A 6,000-nucleotide genomic window follows, 5' to 3' on the forward strand; every position below is an offset into this window, starting at 1 on the left:
TTTTGTTGATATTCACACACAAAAAGAGGGGGGAATTCCAGAGATGTGGGGCCACTGCAGAGCAGGCCTCCCACTGCTGCTCAAGTACTCCCACAGGTGAGCCAAGGAGAAGGCCTCTCCTGCTAATTATAACAGGTGAGCAGGTTGATACAGGTGAAGGCAGTCTTTCAAGTAACCTCCTAAGCAGGACATGGGTACCAGCACTACAGACAACATGTACTATGAAGCAAGTTAATTCATGGAAGGAATCTAAGGAAGAGGTTGTCAAATTCATTTTGTCTAAGGAAGAGGTTGTCAAATTTATCCCCAAAGAGTCAGGTGAGTCCCAAAAGCCACATGACCACCTGCCCTGCAAGGAAAGCACCCAGCCAGCTCCACGGCTGGTTGGAGGGTTTCACTTGGAGAAGCTCCCTCTGAGTAGACAACATGTCCAGTAGTCCACATGGCCCCAAAACAGGCCTGGCTAAGGAGGCCAGCCAAATATTGTGCACCCTTGTGAAATCATCACACACACCCAAAAAACCACCAATGCCCCTGGCTGAGGAAGGTTGCTAAGCAACAGGGACATGTCCTCCATTGTGACAGGTCCCCTTCCTGGAAGGCCTTAAGAGGTCTCTGGGGAAAGCTGGTCTTTGTGGGGTGGTAAGGAGAGAGAGACAGAGAGAGAGACAGAGAGAGAGAGTTATTAGTGAGACAGAGCGAGTTTTGGAATTAGAGAGAGTTGGAGTGTTATTTGTTATTTATAGAGTTAGTCAGTTTTGTTAAAAAGTTATACATCAGTTTTAGAGTTAGGGGTTGGAAGAAAAGTTGCATCCTTCAAGATGTGAGTATGGTTTTTATATTCTGCTTCTCAGCCTAATCGGACTTTCCCTCCTCTCTCATGGCCAGGCTAAGATCTAGACTTTTACAGTATAAATGTGTGTTTGTATATTTATGTATATATCTATATCTATGTCTAGAATTATAAGGGCTTGAGGTCAAAGTGCTGTCCCCCCAGGCTCTGTTTCAGAACTCCTGCATCTGACCCAGGGTGGGGCTGGAAGGTTTTTTTTTTAAAAATCCTACCTTAGAGCCCCATCTGTCAGCCAGCCATCCTTGAGTGCTCAAGCGGATTCAAAGTACAGCAAAACCTACAAAAGTAGGAGTGAGTGAAGTTAATTTCAGATACATTGAATCTCTCACTTGTTCTTTATTTCAGTGATTTTAACATTAAGATGTTATATAGAACAGATTTGTCTTAAGTGTGTGCTGTAAAATCAGACATGTGACCAAGGCTATGTTTGGATGGCCACGCCCCCTTGGGGGCGACCATATTTTGGAAACCAAAAAGGAGGACAACATGGTCGCCCCAAGGGGGCGTGTCCAGTACCAAGGGGGCGTGCCCACCTGGAGCCGTGGCAGTGGTTTCCATGGGGGCTGGGACGGAGACGGTTGGGAAGGTCCCGTGATCAGGTCCACTCCTCTACACCCATAGCTCCTCTGAAGGGAAGGGGGGAATCCAGTCTGATGGGGAGATGCTCCAGTCTCTTGATAATTTTAGCTGCCCTTTTCTGTCTTTTTTCCGGCTCTACAGTATATTTTCTAGGTGCGGTGACCAAAACTGCACACAGTCTTCAAAGTGTGGTGGCACCATAGATTTGTATCAAGGCAATAAGTTAATGGTCGTGGTGATGGGCAGCCATCCTGGAAGGCCCCCCGTGTTAGAAATATGGCAGGTTCTTGTCCCTGACCTTAGGTACGAAAGACGAGCGTAGAAAACACTGCAGAAGACACCACGTATCAGTATACTGAGGTGTGACTCGAACAGGGTCGGACCTCGATCGGAGCTTGCACACCACTTTTATTCACATAGGGTCAGCTGACAATGAAAAAGGGGAGTGGGATGAAGGGGGGTGGGAAAAAGGGGACTGAGAGACATTTACACAACCTGTGTACAAGAGGAGTGGGATACATTTCTAAACAGGATACCTTTACCTAGTCCCATCCCCCTTCCCTGCCATTCCACATCTCTCTGGGATGTGTGAGTCAGCTACTTCCTCTTGCAGGGTCTACAGAAAGCACAAAGGGCATCTTAAAACTCAATTAACCCTTTCATTTCCTACATCCCGTAACGATACGGCTGGGGGAGGGTTATTTCCAACAGAGGCTCTTGGACCAGCCTGAACAACAGCTCCTCCCTCTCTCACCAGAACTGATTCCTTTTCCTTTTCTCCACCCAGCCAAATCGGACCAGTCTTCAGCCAGGAGGTGGAGACCCAGATCCTGCGGTTGGCTCTCCACGAGGTTCTCAGCCAGCCCAGGGATGGAGCAGCCCCTCAGCATCAGGCAAAACCTGGCCCAATGCATTAGGGCTGGGACAAAGGCCGTTTCCTGGGCCTGTGGTGGCTGATCCTTCCTTGAACTGAAGTTGCGGAGATCTGCTTTATACTCAGGGGAGCAGATGTATGTTCTGCAGGGCAGGTGGGACAGGGGGCACACATTCTTTACCTGCAGCTTCTGTCCATGGAATTGTTTCTGGAAGGAGGGTTCCTTAGAGAAAGGGAGTTATAGGGCATCCATTGGGTCAGGGGAAGGCAAACCTTGAGGCCTGCAGGCCCATCTGGCACTCCTTTGACCTAAACCGAGAAGGGGAAAGGGGTTCCAGGCCAAAACGGGGCAGGAGGGAGGAGGCCTTCTTGCCCAAGGTTCCTTGGTGTGGCGTGAGCTCGTTCCACTATCAGGCTGTCTTTCATCAGGGTTCACTGTCCCCTACCTCTGTTGAAGACAAAGGGACAGTTTTGCTCGAGTGGCTTTGTAGAGGAGGAGGGAGGGGGATTGATGGGCACCCATTGGTGCCACGTTGCTGACCGCTACTGTAGCCTATTCAGCAACATGGCTCCTTGGCGGGGGAGGTCCTTTGGTGTCCACACCCTGCTGTAATGCTCTCTTTCTTTTCAGCGCCTCTTCAAACCGTACGGTTTTGAGATGGCGCAGCTGATGCTGCAGGGGTTGCTGACCGGTGAGCCAACCATGGGCCACCTCCTCTACATCTTGGAGGTGAGTGGGGATGCAGCTGGGATTTCATTTTTGCCCGCAAGACACGTGAGGAAGCCCAGCTTGAAGGTCTGAATCAGAGCGGGCAGATCCTGCAAGCATTTTGAGCGGTTGCTTCCTTCCACAGCACATCCATTACTGGATTCGATCGAGGGATCTAGTGGAGCGGTGGAGGGCCCTAAGTGCTGCCAGCAAACTGATCCACTTTGCCCTCGGGCTCCAAGATTTGGATGTGAGTATCCCCACCTGCTGGCATGGCTGGAGCCCTGGACTGGGACCCTAGGAGATTCCAAAGAAGTGGACTCAGGCTGCTCTTGGAGGGAAAAGCACCATTTCCTCTTTATAATTGGGAGTAGGGAGAAGGGGAGAACCCAAATCAGGGCCACCGGAGGGGGAGGCAATGCATTACAGCTCTCCCATCCCAATGCCAGGGGCCCGTTGGAGCTTCCGCTGAGGGCCTGTCATCCTGGCGGATTTATAGGATGGAGCCCCATTGAGGCAAAAGGTCAAACTGAGAGAAAAACCCACCTTGTTTTCTTTCCCTCCAGATGTCTGGAGACCACCCGGTCCTCGGCCACCTCATGGCCGAGGTCAGAGGGCTCATGCATGACGAGAGGGAGGAGCTCCGGGAGCAGGCCAAGGAGGCGGTCTGTGCCTATGAAGAGCTCCTCCTCCAGAGGGGTAAGTCAACTGGGAAGAACGGCCATGCGGGAGGAGGCTCCTTGCTGATTTTCATAGGGTGATAAAGGAAAGGGGGAACCATGGCCTTCCCTGCTCCATCTATAGTGGCCCCTGCCTTCATGCTCCTCTCCTTTTTCTTCTTTTCCACCCAGATGCCATTATGATTGAGGACCTGGAAGAGGACCAGTAAGGGCATTTTTCCAGGTCTTTAATTCTATGACCCCCAGGCAAGAGAGCAAGACCTGGAGAAGGACCAGCAAGATTATTTTCCAGGTCCTCAATTCTACGACCTCCGTTCCTCAAGAAAACCGACACTACCAGCAGGCAAGAAAGCCAGGAGATTCAAATGGGTTTTCAGGACAAAGGAAAGTGCAGAAGGTGAACTGGAGCGCTACAGGGTGACGGGAATGCCCAAAGGTGTTCTGCAGAAGGATGGTGAAGGCGTTGATGAATCCTCACCCCCGTTGTGAAATACAGCACCATCAGAACACTCCTGAGTCTAGCAGCGTCCAGACAGATGCCGGCAAGGCGTCTAGACACAAACTCAGCTTTTCTACGTGGAGATGGCACAGAAGAACTGCATTTATTTATTTATTTGTTTATTTAATTACATTTATATACCGCCCCACAGCCGAAGCTCTCTGGGCATTTGGAACAACCTCTGGGTTTTCCAAACCCCAAGCTGTGTGAAAACTCAAGAAAGAATTGGATGGACTTGATTGTTGCACTAGGAGTAAATAAGGTTCCAGAGAGCATTACAAAAGATGAACCAGAAGAAGATGTGCGAAAATGAGAGAAGTGGCTGAAGGAAGAGGAAGACCCTGTTGGGAGGGACTTCTAAGGATCCGTCTACCTGGATGAGAGAAATAGGTACACTGAGGTGGGAATTCAGAAGAAACAGTAAGAGACATGCCACAGACTGGATCACAATTTTGGATAAACTGAAGCTGACTGGGTTAGCATTGATGGATGAAGAGAACGTGGGATGTTTGAGTGGATCCCTGGGAGAGAGATTGACTTCTCTAATCAGTGGGAAGGAGAGGGAGAAAGCCCCACCCAGGGAAAGGTCCCAGAACCGGTCATGGCGCTGTTTGAACTGAGCTGGCAAAGGACGTCTTGCAAAGGGCTGCCTTTCCCCTAGGAGCAAGAACTGCCAATGCCACCCCTCGACTCATGGTTGTTCCCAGGAGTTCAAAACAAGCCTGGAAAGTATGTTGTTTTCCAGATGGTGGAAGCCGTTGGCCTGTGAATGGCAGGAGGCAAAGCAGATGTTGAGGGCCGTGCAGTGAAGAAGGGGATGGAGACGGAGAGGTCGAGACGGAGGTGCCGGGAGATCCTGCGACAGCAGATGAGATCCCAGCACCCGCTGTCAGATGCTCATCTTGACCCAATGAACGCATGGCAGATCAACACCTTCCTGCCTTGCAAGGTCGGGACCACCCAATGAACCCTTCACTTGGGAAGAGATTAAGGAAATGCATAGGCTGAAGCCAGCCGGTGGAGGGAAGCAGTCCGAAAGGAAAGCGAGGCCCTGTACAAGAGCGAGGCGGCCATCCTAACTACTGCACAAGCAAGAAAGCCAGGAGATTCAAATGGGTCTCCGAGAGGAAGGAAAGTGCAGAAGGTGAAATGGAGCAATACAGGGCGATACGAGTGGATCCCCGCGAGAGAGAGCGACCAAATGTTTTTCTGCAGAAGGATGGCAAAGACTTTGATGAAACTGATGGAGCCCAAGATGTGGGCCGTGACTGCTCCATCAAAGTGCCATTTCAAGGACCATGGCCAGGATCGTGATTGGAGTGGGGACGGGGGTTCTGCTGCCAGGTCACCGGGAGCCGCACAGAGGACCAAGATGGCGGGGAGGGGAAAACAACCAACACACTGTGGGTTGTGTGCCTGTTCATCTGTCTGGCACATCAACCATGCACTTGGGGCTGTTCGCAAAACAACACCCAATGTGTGGTTCGTTACCCATCATGGGTTAGCATGCCGTGTGAACGTGCCCCATAACTGCACAATGTTTTTGGATTGGTAGCATCCAAAAGCATCCACCATTCATAGTGGACTGTACCATTTCAGATTACAAGTGTTCCTCTATACTAAAAGTGATCTGCATATAGGAAACTAGATGTCAGAATATCTAGGCCAGAATCCTTCTCTGAGGAGGAGCAGTCCTGCATGTGAACCCTACCTGCAGTCTGAAACGGTACAGTCCTAAGTTTGCCATCTCATCCACCAGACCACACATAACGGTATGTTGTTTCCCAGCTTCTTGGGGCGGCACAA

Source organism: Elgaria multicarinata, chromosome 13 (assembly GCF_023053635.1).
Source record: "Elgaria multicarinata webbii isolate HBS135686 ecotype San Diego chromosome 13, rElgMul1.1.pri, whole genome shotgun sequence".
NCBI classification, from domain to species: domain Eukaryota; kingdom Metazoa; phylum Chordata; class Lepidosauria; order Squamata; family Anguidae; genus Elgaria; species Elgaria multicarinata.